Source organism: Stegodyphus dumicola, chromosome 1, assembly GCF_044657685.1.
Source record: "Stegodyphus dumicola isolate Sdum_Otavi_A_Nest chromosome 1, ASM4465768v1".
NCBI lineage: Eukaryota > Metazoa > Arthropoda > Arachnida > Araneae > Eresidae > Stegodyphus > Stegodyphus dumicola.
In genome coordinates this window covers 202,474,104-202,489,408 of record NC_140768.1, presented here as the reverse complement: position 1 = coordinate 202,489,408, position 15,305 = coordinate 202,474,104, and positions in this window count along the sequence as shown.

Below are 15,305 nucleotides of genomic sequence, written 5' to 3'. Positions count from 1 at the left end.
ATTATCCTCATTAGAATGAATGTTGTTCTCTTTATTATGTTTGAAACTGCCATTACGTTAAAAAAATGTGTTCAGAAAACTATTTATTGCTGAATGTTTAAAATAAGTTCTACTGCTCCTTTTTGACAAAAAGTATCAATTTGAATTGCAGTTGGTTTTAATTAATCGTTGGTTGCATTTTTAAGAACCACTTGATAAAAATCCAACAAATTAGTTCAATCTATGAGTTCATCTGAAAAACCTAAAATTTTTATTCCAATTCTGTCATGTGTACATATTTCAAGAATGAAAAAGAATTACAAATTCACTATCCAACAATACTGAGTAATGTAAGTTGTTGATATAGCCAAACTTAAAATGACCCATTTTAAAACCAGATTAAATAAATCATCGCGTACTTTTGGGCATCAAATTTATTTGGCGTTAAAAGTGTCATAGATTAATAAATCTAAGGGTCAAGATTGTTTCTGTAAACTCAGAGATTGTTTTTCATAGTTCATATTTACTAAGTTATAAATTTTGCTGATGCAAAAGTTATGTTACTTATGTAAACATATTCTTAGAGTATTTGAACTAGTGTTGAAAAATAATCGGAATTTTAAATGTAATTGACAGTATGCCTTAAAGCCTGTTTTGGTAAAAGTACATTTACGGGTGCCCCTTGGCAAAAATTAGCGATTTTTGGCTGTACATGGATACCGAGTTTGTGCAATTCTTTAACTTTGTTATTTTGGCCTTTGTAGCGGCGATTTTTGGGACAAAAGTCGCCGCTACACTAAGACAAGAGATTGCACATACTCGGTATCCATGTACACATCGACCTATTTGCACTTAAAAAAAATCAGAGAATTGCACAAACTTGCGCTCCCTTGATAAAACAGGGGGCACCCTTCAATACACTCTAACTGCTGTTTTTCATAAATTAAAACTTTTTATGCATTTAAGATATCTTCCTGTAAGTTACAACTAAATAAATGACTCTTAAGCATAAAAATATCAAATTTTTATTTAGAGCAGAAGGAGTTAGTAACTTTTTAAATAACAGTGTCAGAAAAATATACTTTTTAAAATATGTAAACCATTGTTTGAAGTACAGAAAAGCCTTCCTCTGCAACTATACCTGTGTAAGTGACTATGTATTCTGGTGATACAAACATTGATATTAATTATCACTGAGAATCATGCTTTGTGAAGTAACCACCTCCATTAAATATCAAAATTGTATAAAATTATGGAAAGTTATAGAGAGGTTTTACTGTATATTTATACTTAAAGTATATCATATTACTGTTAGATGTCGATGTAAAAGATATTGTCTAATCATAAATATTTCACGCATTAAATAGCTTAGTAAGTCAATAAGTTTTCAGATTCTGACTTTGGACCCTATCTTTCACTATGTAATATTTTTCTAGCAACTGTGTTAAGTACCAGTAAGTAAGTTTCTGCCATAAGTGTCATAAGTTTCGTGTCATTATCATTAATCCCAGCAGGAATTGCGTTAGAATATTTTTCAGAGCGTTATTACACTGTGTATGTTGTTATTAATCTCAATGAAAAAGAAAAAATGAATGTAATATTTTTAAAAAATTCGTGAAAATAACTTAACATAAATTAAAAATGGGATATTATATACCACTTAATGTAATCAGGTATCATCTGTTCTGGCTGTAAAACTTAAATCGCAATTAGTAAACAGATGAATATCTGTAAAACTAAAGATGACACTCTATGTAAAAAATAGAAGTATTAGAATGTCTATGAGAGGAACATTTAAAATATTAAATCCGCAATCAATTTTTGCGACATCTAAAATAGGAAATACCCAAACTGACTAGTTAATTCAGAGGATGAATGCACGTAACATCATTGTTCATGTGTTTGTTAATTGTGTAAGTTTTGAAGTTCATGCATTAATTCTGTATTGGCCTTATACATGCATTTCAAAATTTTGTATATTTTACAAGTATTAAATGCTGTTACGTATAAATTCATATTATGTGGAAAAGTAGTTTTTGATCTGATTTAACACTTTCTGAGAATTTTTTAATGTTCATCATGAAGCTTAAAGCATACACCTGAAATTACCAGTATTAACCATAATTTAAATAATTTTCCTGTTTCGACGTTTCTCAAATGTTGATCATCAAGCTTAAAGCATATACCTAAAATTACAAGTATTAAACATATTTTAATTAATTTTCCTGTTTCGACGTTTCTTACACTTTTTTCGAATAGAGATTATGTGAATTATCATAATTTGTGAACCACCTTGCTGTTGTTCCCTTCGAAAGCAATTTTTTAGCATATACTAGTACTAGTACACTTATATTTTAATTTTATATTTAAAATCCGTTATATTTTATAATTAAGTCCATTGAAGAAAACTTATATTTATAATATTTTAAGGTTATTAATGAGAAGGATGAGTTGTAATTCTTGCATGGTTGTTCTATATTTGGACATATGATGGTAAGAAGTACCACAGTTATAGTACTTTAAACCCATCTTTTATTGCTAAGACTGAGTGGGAAGTCTGTGGTAGGGTAATGAATAATAAATTTCATAAAATGTCTATCTTACCAGAAAAGGTGACAGATGATTGTCATATGTAGTTTTTAAACTCTGAAATTTTTCAGCTAAATATTTTTTGTCTCCTTTGGAAACTTCGGAGGACCACGAGGGCAAGCTGTAGGATCCACAGATTGAGAAATGCTGCCTTAATACATTTCAATTTCTAGAGAAATTAATCTTAAAAAAATCTGATCATTATTAGAACTACTTCACAGATTAATTTTATATTACAAATAAATATAGTAAATATCTAATAAACCTTCTTTTGCATAACCTTTAAAACTTTGCATAAAATCAAATTATTTTCTGCAAAATAAATTATTTAAATTTGTACTGCTTTTGCTTCAAAAATGGATGATACATGCTATCTATGATTTCATGAAAGGACCAATATGAATCTTGTTTGCAATTTAATTATTTAATTTTAAAAAATTTAAATCATTTGGAATATGTGCAAATACATTTGCAAGTGTAATTATTATGAAGAGATTCTGAATTGAAATGTCACATAACAAATTTAGAATATGTTATCATGTACTTCTACAGAATGTGATTTTTTCTTTATTTAGGAGCCATGCTTTGAATCCTAAGAAGAGGACTGCTCCTTCACAACTATGATTAATTAAAAATAAAGACAAGAATAATCTATAAATTTTACTTATTTTTGTTATTTTATTTATTTTCCTTTTGGATAGTTTTCAAATAAAAATAAACCTATTTTTGTTTCTATATTCTGGGTATTGGAATAAATCATTTCCCCCCCCAGTGTTCACTGATATGTATGCAAAAGAATTGTGTGCAAAATTAAACCAATTTTTGTTTGTCACATTCATTTTTCACAGTGTGTACAATTTTCAAGATCTACAATAGAAGATTCATCAATTACCCAGCATTTGGATAAGTCTTTTTTTTTTTTTTTTTTTTTTTTTTTTTTTTTTGTTGTTGTTGTTGTTAAAATGTGTGTTGGTGAGTAAGGAATTATGTAATGTGATATTTTTTTTTTTCTAATGGCAACTTGTGAACAATTACAAATGTAACCCAGTCCATTAATCTATACAAGGCCGGATGCGGTGGTCTCTTTATTATGGAAGCACCTAATAGGTGGGCCACCATCGCCTTTCCTATGAAGGGACGGACAGTTACAACCACGCCTACTCCGGGATTCGAACCCTGGCCCTTCGGCATCGCAGTCAGCTTCCCTGACCGCTATACCGACTGGGCGGCATATAATGTGATATTAAAACTTCAAAATGGTATGATTTTAAAGAATAATCATGTCATTTCTGTACAAAGAATGGTAAGTGCTTACAAAATCATGCTAGTTTTTAAAGGAATGAAACAAGGGATAATTTGAAAACATCTTACTTTTCAAACAAATTGTTTTGTATGGCATGCAATGTAAAAACTGACTTTTATTAATTTATTTCCTTTTACATCAAAGAATTAGAACGGTTTATTTTAAATGCAAGATCTGTTATTAAGTTTTAGTTTATGAGCATAAATTACTTTTATTCCAGTTTTTGTATATATCAATATTTTCTATACCTTTTTTCTTATTTAATTTATAAAAACGATAAAATATAATAAAATCAAAATAAGTGTATATCTATTTTTCAAGTTGAGTAAGGAGGAAAGGCATGATCTAGCAAAGGTAAAAAGGTTGAGAACCCCTAATACATGATATTAAAGGTATTTTCATTTCTGCATTAAACTGATGGAACCAAATAGATCTTTTATATTATTTTTAAGAGTTTTTTGTCAACTAAATCTAATCTAGCAATATGTAGTTATGTATAATGAAATTTATTATTGGGAATTATATTGAGTGTTAATTATAGATCTTCACGCTAGCTGTATATGTTAGGAGTGAAATACATTGCAATATCCAATATTTTCATCTATTTTCAGAATACGATATTTTTTAATAAAATATATAATTATGGAATATTACGCTAAAATTAAATGCTTCCTTATGTAACCTGTATGTTACATAAGGAAAAGGCTTCATCGAATACTTGTAAAGTCATGAGCAAATACTAAGTGTGAACGAATATTTTCTTACAGAATTTTTTATTCGATAAAAATCTATCTAAAAATGTAATTTTGTTGAATGAAGATTTAAACATTTTCCCCGAATATTTAAAAAGTGATTTGAAATGATGATAACAAAAACATTAGTCTGAAGGGTTTAATAAATGAAGAGAAAATTTTGAGAACAATTAAATCATCCATAGAAATTTTGAAATAATCATCTTATTTTTGACATCAGTTAAAGGAAGAAAATCCGAGTCATTTTGATTATAGTGCTAAATTAGTTCCATTATGTTTGTAAATTAATAGTAGGATAGAAAATTAACTATCATGCATTTGCAATTTTTCATTAAAAAATTTTTAGTTTATTACTACTGTCATATCAATTAATTATGCTTGAATTCTTTATCTTCAGTTTTTACATTCTTAAGTCTACTTTTCTTAATTTTCTAGGCATAGTAGAGAAAAATGTAATTATAGGATCAAGGCATTTCCAAATAAGTCATGTTTTTTTCCTTAAATTTTTAAGGAAATTCTATATTCTAAATTCATCATGTATTATAGAACACAGTATCATTCTGTTCAATTTTTCAGTTAATTTTGGAAAGTTCTGAAGTTATATCTACATTAAATGCTTGAAATGATTATTTGAAATATGACAAAGTAAGAGAGGGCCATCTGTCCAAGGAAAGGAATTACAGAATCGCTCACTGCTCAGCGAGTTTTTAAGAATTGCACATACTAGGTATCCATGTACACATCGATCTATTTTCACTTAAAAAAAATCCCAGAATTGCACAAAAATGGCATTGCGCCCTCCCTTTATCCACGTACACATCGACTTATTTTCACTTAAAAAGTCGAAGAAAATTGACAAAAATCCAATTCTTTTTACTCTTGTAAAAAGCTCCAAACAAACGTCAATCAAATAAGTGGGCGATTCTGCACTTTAGCCGTAATAGAAATGGTTACTACCTCAGAAGATGGGAATCCGTTGGGCTACAAGGTTTTATTATATTATCGCCACAGCTGATAGTGTTTGCGTTTATCGGTTTCTTTGCAGAAGCACTTTCTTATTTTGTCTTAAATGCTGTTATTTGAACTGTTCAATTAACATACAATCAAGCTCCGAATTCATTGCAATTCATAGTATTCGAGAGATACTGAATTTTTTTTAATCTCTTCCTCTGCTGCACTTTTCTTTCTTTCCACCGACAGCGAGGCAGCCGGTCCACTGGGTAGTTAGCATATCGGCCAGGTAGCCCCGCTGACGGAAATAACTTGAACAAAAGACACACTTATAAATACATATTGTGCTCAAGACGACTGCTGGGGGCAGTGCAAACAAATGTTGGACGAAGACGATAGTGCATGATGGAAGAAGGGTGCATTGCGGGCGTGAAGAACAATTCCAGTTACATATTTACAGAGTAATGGATAGGTGGTTACAAATACTAAAAGTAATAAGAAGTAAAATACTAGAAAGTAAAAAATACATAAAATTAAAAAAAAGGCAAAACAGTGGAAACAATACATAAAATAAGGAAAAATACATAGTTCAAGGTTCCTAATTCAAGGTTTACAGTTCAAGGACATAAATATATACAGGGAATAAGGAAAGCCGAATAAGCTAACTTAAGATAAAATTAGTTCACTACAGGTACAGAGCATACAGGGGCTGTGCTGGTGACGAGGATGGTGGCTGAGAATTACTCCAGCCTGTCTGAGATTTTGCGTGCAATGTTTATGCAATCGCATATGCGTTTCAATGCATTGCGATTTTTTGAAGTAGCTTCGGCCCATGCATGAATGTGGTTTGCTACTGGTTGCCTAAGATGATATTTAGCGGTCTCTCTGCAAGCGAACAGATAGTGGTCCAGATCTCCTACCATCCCGCATGAGCAATGCTCGTTTTCGCGTCGTCTGAAGCGATGCAGGTAAGTCATGAAGGGACCATGTCCTGTTAGATACTGAGTGAAGTGAGACGAGCCAGATTTTAGAAGCCGGCAGACTTTTGGAAAAAATCTGTAAACTCTTCTGCCGGTGGTTTCTGTCTCCCACAGATGTTGCCAACGTTTGAGTAATTCTCTCTCGAGCTCAGCTTTTAAGAACGAACCCGGGAGATGCACGTCAAGTGTGCGAACGTGGGGGTCAGTTGCTGCTCTTTTGGCTATTGCATCTGCAATTTCATTACCCAGTATTCCAGTGTGGGCAGGTACCCACTGGAGTTCAGGCCTATAGTATTTAGGTGTTCTTAGTAAGAGTTTTTGTATGGCCCTGACGAGTGGATTTTTACTACATGTGCCTTGGATTGCCTGGAGGCTAGAGGCTGAGTCTGAATATATACTGGAATAGTTATTTTTCAGTGCGTAGACAAGTGCAGCTTTTAATGCAATCAGTTCAGCCTGAAAAACTGAGTTGTGGTGCTTAAGCTTTCTTTCCCAGGTCTTTAAGATCTGGTTCCCAAGTAGAACACAGTATCCGCTGTGTTGTGGTGCCACATTCTCTTTTGGAACCATCGGTGTAGATTGCAGTGGCGTTGAACCTCGTTGGTGACCTGCAGTTAATCGAGATATTGAATTCGGCCGGGTGGCAAGGTGGCTCGGGAATGCTTTGCTCATAGTCAGTATAAACATAAGTCCTATCCCATAAACTTATTGTCTCTTTGAGTTGGAGCACTCGCACTATTGCACTCTCGCGCTGAGCTAAGAGATGCAGAGACGGTAGTCCTGAAATCACGTTTAGAGCATTAGTGGGTGAGGTTTTATATCCTCGGGTAATGCTCAGGAGGAATGGTCTTTGTGCTGAGCGTAGCAGATTCTCCATTTTAGTAGTGATCGTTATGCCCCACATGGAGGCCCCATATAGTGCAATACGTTCAGCAACTACAGAGTACCACGTTTTAAGCATCCTCGAAGAAACTCCCCATGTTGGTGCTGCTGTTCTGAGCATGGAATGAAATATCCTGTGAAGTCGTGCCTTGACCTCCTTTAAATGTGGCATCCAAGTCAATGTGTCGTCAATTATAACTCCAAGGTACCTCAAGTTTCTGACTATTTTAATATTTTTCCCATGAAGGTTGATGCACGGGTTCTTCGATGGCGCTTACCTGGACAGATAAGCATACCTTGGGTTTTTGAGTTGGCAATAGTTAACTTATGGTCATTGGCCCATTTGGCCATCTTGTCCATTGCTTGTTGTGCCCTAGTCTCATATGCGTTGCGGCTGCGCCCTTTGGTTACCAGCAAAAAGTCATCGGCATAAGCCAGTATTTCCGTGTGAGGATCTGTGTTAAAGAGAGTCAGCGCTGTGTCCGCTACAAGATTCCAGAGCAGTGGACCCAGACAGGATCCTTGAGGACAGCCTCTATTGATGGAACGTGAGTGCACTCCTGCGTCCGTAGTGGCTTGTAAGCGGCGATCACTTAGGTAGCTGTAAATAAGGTCAAAGACAATCTTAGGGCTACCCATGTCCTGTAATCTCTTCAGTACATCGGGCCACCACAACGAGTCGAAAGCGCCCTGTATGTCCACAGAGATAATGAGACTATGTTGGTTATTTATTCTGTTATTTGCTATTAATTTTCGTAGGTGCTGCAGCGCGTGATCCACCGATCTGATAGGAATGAAGCCGTATTGTTTGTCATTTATGCTTTGTCCAGACAGGAGATAGTGTTTAAGTCTGAAGGACGACTCTTTCTAGTACTTTACCCAAGGCAGGAAGAAGGCAAATAGGCCGGTAAGACGTTGGTACATTAGGGTCTTTTTTCGCTTTGAGGAAGAGCACCACCTCACCAAGTTTCATGCCGGGGGGGAAATATCTGTTGCGCCAACACGCAGTAATGTATGCATGCAGTAACTCCGGATGCGTACTGTTAATGGCTTGCAGAATGCCATTATCTATCCCATCAGGACCTGGTGCTTTATTGGTGTTTAACGCTTTAACAATGTCGCTCATTTCTTTGGCGTTTGGCAGTGGTTCAAAATCTGTTTTCTTGGTATTGTAATATTGCTCAACACTGGCTCTGATATTTCTTTGTGCGGGATTATCTGTGTCTGCGTTATCAGGTCTAAAGATATTGTCCAGAATGTGCGCAACTACTTCTGTGCTAGTTGCTGCTCCGTGGCTTATTGTGGCAGTAAGATTAGTAGGTGTAAACATCTTGTCATGTGCAATACGGAAGACAGTTCCGAACTTATTCGCAGTGTTGGTACAGTACTCTTTCCAGGATTAAAACTTCGCTTTTACAATCTGTCTTTTGTAAGCAGCTCTGTGCTTTCGAAAAATTAGCGAGTGTGTCTCTCTTTCTAAGGGATCCTTGCATGCTTGCATTTTGCGCCTTAGGGCACAGACTTTGCTGCGTTCAGCAATCAGCGTGGTGCTACACCAAGGAGTGCATTTCGGGGCTGCGTAATGTTTCCTTTTCAAGACCTATCGCACACTGAGAGCAGTGTTTGCATAAGATCTTCATGCATGGCGTCGATGTCTTTACTACTGTTGCAATTGTTACATTGTGCCACGAGACTTTCAATATGGGTTGAGAGTGCATCTTTAAATTTGTTCAGGTTTATATACTTCGTTTTCCATCTGTTCTTTGTTATAAATTGGTGCTTCGAATCTATTCTGAACTCAATGTAGCAATGGTCACTGAACGAGGGAGTTTCGCTAACCTTCCAATTGTGAATATTATTAAGAATACCAGTGGTGGCTAAAGTGACATCAGGCCACCCCTGAGCCCTGGTAATCCAGTATGTAGGAGGGCTGTCGGTGGGGTTGACGACTGCAAGGTTATGAGAAGTGATGAAGTCAAGGACAGGGCAAGCACGCCTGTTTTCCTCTGGCGCCCCCCATAGAGGGCTAGCAGCGTTAAAGTCCCCGGCGATTAACTTATTCCTAGTCGGAATCATCATGACTTGTTCCAGCTCCTGGAGTGCAGTGACAATGTCGTGCGAAGGAGGAAAATACACGCTGGTGATGGCAATCTGACCATAAGGCCCTTCCAGTTGTACAGTAACTGTGTAATCTCCTTTATGCATTAGCAGGGGCGTGAGTGGACCATTGTAGGTAATGGCTGCTTGATTGCCTACTGAATGGTAAGTTTTGAAATTGCTGAATCCTGTGATCCTGTTGTTAATGGAATGAAACTCTTGTAGTGCGGCTAGATCTACATTGTTTTCTAGAATAACCTGGGCTGCATGGACAGTTGCGGCTTGGCTGCATTGCAAGCTGCTTTGAAGAACTGCAAAACCATGTACTGTTCTTGGATATGCAATAGCCTGCTGTTCATCTAACACTGCGCCGTTGATTTCATTCTGAACAGTTCTGCCTTGTAGGCTTGACATTGTCTTGCACTAGACGGGTGTGTGGTGTCGAAGCTAGTGCCTTTGGATTTATTGTGAGTTGCGCAATTGACGCAGTGTGGAGTCTTTGCTTTGCAGTTATCCTGGCTATGAGCTTGTCCACAGTTTACACAGGCCAACGCTGCTTTACAAGAACCTCTGCTGCACTGTTTATTGAATAGTTCAGAATCCTAAATAAAGTTTTGGAAGCACTTCCGCAAAGGATCCGTTAAATGTAACATTGCCAAAAATGGCTATGAGAGTTCAAAGCTGGTAACCCGGCGAATTGGTTTGTAGGAGATACCAACCTGGTTCGCTTGCCTTAGACAAAGAAGGCAAATGTCCCAAATGGCTTATCTGTTGTTTATAGCGGGCGGAAGTAATATCCATAAATAAAGATAATAATAATAAAAGGAATAACTCCTATCTGTAAGAAATTAATTACAAAAATACTTGTTTAATTAATTAATTTATGCTCTGCGATTTTTATAGAACTTAAAGCAAAACTAGTAATTCTTGATATAAGATGGAAACATTTTAATATCAGTGACTAATATACCACAGCAGATTTAAATTAAATAATTCAAATTCATTCAAGCAACAAAATATCAAATACAGACAGACAAAGTTAGCAGATGTCTTGTTTTGCACCCGCTAAGTCTGTCTGTTCCGATAGGCGAAACATCAAGATCAAGCATCAAGGAAGTTAATTTACGGAGTGCGCTAGGCTAGGCCTTTAACTCCACATCATCAGAGATAAAAATAATTATATCAAAAGAGGGGTTCATCTAATAAGGGAAAATTCTGAAGCCTAAATTATAAAAAATAAAAACGAAAAATCAAGCTTAGGTGCGAAGGAAAGGTATATAGAGACGGGGGGCAATTTCATATTTCAGAGGAAGAGTAAAAAGGAACTTCGTACATTTTTGTACTTCGACCAGCATTACTATGGTAGTCCTGTCTGCGGCCACGCTGCCAAAACTCACCTTCAACACATCCAAGGTTGAAGTGTCTGGTGTGCAAATATAGAAAAATAACACTTCTCTAACTCCTATGGAACCAATATTTTATTCCTTACGATGTTATGGCTTCTTATTCATAATATTTATTTACATTTTACATGCACGTAGCATCGCGTGACAAAAACTCGGAGTTTGTTTACTTCGTTCTTCGCGGAGACTAGAAGGTGTTGCCATTCCGCTTTAACTAAACTTCATTAGAAACTTAACGGAACTGAAGCGACACTACACACCCCCTTCCTAGTGACAGCGATTATGGAAAATAGTCTTTAAAGTGACTGGGGAACTTCATATGTCTGCCGGTTCTAGTAGTCTTAGTTTCATGATTTTCTGAATTTTCTTCAGTGTTCTTGAGTGCAGGTGTTTCCCTAAGTTCCGCTTTCTTGGAATGGGAGTTTTGAAAAGGAATATCAGAATCTTGCACTAGGAAACATGGCTTTAGTCTGTCTATTGAAACTCTTTTAACTTTTCCTTGGATTTCAATATCGAAGTACTTATCCTTTCTTGCTCTTACAGGATACGGTCCAAGATAGACAGGCTGTAGCGACGAACTATTAAAGTTGTTGTATAGGAATACGTGAGAACAGTTGGAAAGATGTTTAGAAACAAAGACTGTTCTATTTCCATGGGTGGTGGTAGAACTTGGCTTCATAGCTCTTATTATTTTCTGAAGGTTTTGAGAAAATTCAGACTGTTTCATATGAGGTACTGTTGAAAAGAATTCACCAGGTAATGCTAAAGGAGTTCCGTATACAAGTTCTGCGGATGAGCAACCTAAGTCTTCCTTGATGGCAGATCTTATGCCTAATAGAACGAAAGGCAATGCTTCCAGCCATGATTTTGATTCGAGTAGATGACATTTGAGACTTGCTTTTAAAGTTCGGTGTTGTCTTTCGATCAGGCCATTTGCCTGTGGATGGTACGCAGTTGTAGTGTTTGTATGAAAACCAAGATATTTTCCTAAAGCTTGAAAAAGTTGGCTATCAAATTGCCGACCTTGGTCAGATGTTATGCGATTCGGAATTCCAAAGCGTGAAAACCAAGTATAAATCAAAGCTTTAGCAATAGATTCTGCTGATTGATCTTCTAACGGTACCGCTTCGATCCATCGTGTATAACGATCGATGATGGTTAGAAGGTATTTGAATCCTTTGCAAGGAGGTAGCGGACCCACCAGATCTATGTTTAAATGCTGGAATCTGTGTGGAGGTACTTTGAATTCTCCCAAAGATGAATGTGTATGTCTGTGAACTTTAGATCTTTGGCAAGATAAACATGCTCTAGTCCATAGTTGGCAGTCTTTATTCATATTGGGCCATATGAAACGTCGTGTTATCAATTTTATCGTGGATCTTATTCCAGGATGAGATAAATTATGGATTGAAGAAAATATTTTCTGCCGAAACTTTGCAGGGATGTATGGTCGATTATAATTTGTAGAAGTATCACAGTAAATTTTCTTGTCGCTGTCCGGTATAGGGATCTGTAGGATTTTTAAGTTTGGGTTGTTTTTAAGTATCTCCAAGTCGTCATCTTCTTGACAGTCTACTATAGTTTGTAAGTCTATTGCAGATGGTACAGAAATGGTGTCTATGCGAGAGAGAGCGTCAGCGACGGTATTTTCATGCCCTTGTATGAATCGGATATCGGTTGAGAACTGGCCAATATATGACAGTTGTCGAGCTTGTCGTGGGGAAGCTTTTTCCAAATTTTGTTGGAAGGCAAATGTTAGTGGTTTGTGATCCGTGTATATTGCAAAAGTTCGCCCTTCTAAGATGTATTTGAAATGTTTTACTGCTGTATAGATGGCTAAGAGTTCTCTATCGTAGGCACTATATTTTTGTTGTGCTGATGTCAAATTTCGGGAAAAGAAACTTAAAGGTTGTTTTTCATTATTCACAATCTGATGTAAAACGGCTCCAATGGCAGTATCGGAAGCATCAGTTGTTAGCGATATTTCAGCCTTTTCGGATGGGTGAGTTAAGTTTGTGGCATGAATAAGTGCATCTTTTAAGATCTGGAAGGCGTTTCTTGTTTCTGCCGTCCAGGTTATTTCTTTTCTGCAGTTCTTTTTAATACCACTGAGCATTGTTGTTAAAGGTTGTTGCAGTTTTGCACAATTTGGTATGAATCTGTGATAAAAATTCACCATACCCAAAAATCGCCTTAAACTAGTAAATGACTTTGGTTCTGGGAAATTTTTGATGGCATCAACTTTCGTTGAAAGAGGTTTAAGTCCTTCAGCTGACACTTCGTATCCCAGGAATGCAAGTTTTGCTTGACCAAATTTACACTTTGCCGCATTAATACACAGGCCATATTCGTTTAGTCTCTCGAGGACTGCTCGTATATGTTTTCGATGAGTTTCTTCATCTGGAGAGGCTATTAGAATGTCATCCAAATAGCAAAACACGAATTCTAGTCCATTCAACACACTGTTCATGAAACGTTGGAACGTTTGGGCCGCATTTCGTAGGCCGAATGTCATGAATGGGAACTCGAATAAGCCAAAGGGAGTGAGAATGGCCGTTTTCGGTATATCTTCTTCGCGAACTGGAATTTGTTGGTACGCTCTAATGAGGTCTATGGATGAGAAAACTCTTTTTCCCGCTAAAATGGAACTGCAATCTGTTAAAAATGGGAGAGGGTATCTATCAGGAATCGTGACGTTGTTTAACGCTCGATAGTCTCCACAAGGGCTCCAATCACCTGATTTCTTCATAGCGAGATGTAGTGGGCTCGACCAATTACTTTTGGATGGTCTGCATAAACCCATTTGGAGCATAAATTCAAACTCCTTTTTAGCCGCTTTAAGTTTCTCAGCTGATAGTCTCCTGGCTTTAGCGAAAACTGGTGGACCTTTGGTTTCGATATAATGTTCGATGTTATGATTTTTAACTTTATTATTAACTACATTGAGTTTTAACAAATCCGGAAAATCGTTAATGATACGTTTATATGGATCATTTACGGCATTTAAAATCGGAATATTATTATTGTTATTTTGAAAACAAGGAGTTCCATTGGTTGTTAAGAATGTAGTACCATCAATCAACTTGCGATTTTTAGAATCTACCAAAAGGTTAAAATTTGCAAGAAAATCCATGCCTATTATCGGTTTGTTTACGTCCGCAATTACAAAAGGCCATGTGAATGATCGTCTGAGTCCAAGATCAAGCTTGTGTAATTTTTGGCCATATGTTTTAATTTTCGTACCATTTGCAGCAAAGAGTTCTAATTTTGAGATGTTTTTTTATCTGCAGGCAAGGGAGGAATGACAGAAATTTCTGCCCCAGTATCTATTAAAAATTGGGTAGCCGATTCTTTGTCGCTGATGAAAAGACGACTCAGCTGCACCCCTTGTCCCTCCGTCGTCAATGAGAGACGGGGAGCTGGTTTTCCGGACTATTTGTCTGCGATGTTGATGAGTAGTTGCAGGGTTGTTTACACTTAAATGACTTATCACCGAATTTTTTATGATAGTAACAAATATCACTAGATCTGTTACCACTGTAACTCCTATCTCGTGATTTGGATCGGTTACGACAACAGGGACGACTATGACGTTGCTTGCTTAAAGCAGAAACTTGTAAGCTAAGTTCACTAACCTGTTTTTGTAAACTTTCAATCACTTCCGCTTTTACCGTTATGGATGATGCAGCAGCTGTTTGGGGAGTAACAGGGTTTAATTCCCAAATCTTATCGGCCATTGTAGCCACTTTTGACAAATCTCCACTACTAACAGATATAATGCTACGCATATTAACGGGTAAACGTTGTAGCCACAATGTTTTTAGGAAAGTATCTGTTACTTTATCGCCAGCTAAATTACGCATCTCACACAGTAATTGAGACGGCTTTTTGTCACCCAGTTCTAACTCACTCAGTAATTTTTGGGTTTTTTGAGTCTCTGAATCAGCATATAATGAAATTAGTCTATTTTTAATTGCCTCATATTTATTATCTTGTGGTGGACTTAGCAGAATATCAGATACCCGTGACAAAATATCGGGTTCAATGGAACTTATAACATAATCATATTTTGTTTGATCTACACTAATTTTTGCATTTCTAAATTGTGCTTCTAGTTGAATAAACCATATTTTAGAATCTGGCTTCCAAAAAGGAGGAACTTTAACGCTTACCTTGGCGACAGATGCAGTTGTTGCTTTAATTTCGGTTTCGTCTTCGTCAGCCATTGTAGAATTCGATCACGCCGGGATACACCAGTGAAGTGTCTGGTGTGCAAATATAGAAAAATAACACTTCTCTGACTCCTATGGAACCAATATTTTATTCCTTACGATGTTATAGCTTCTTATTCATAATATTTATTTACATT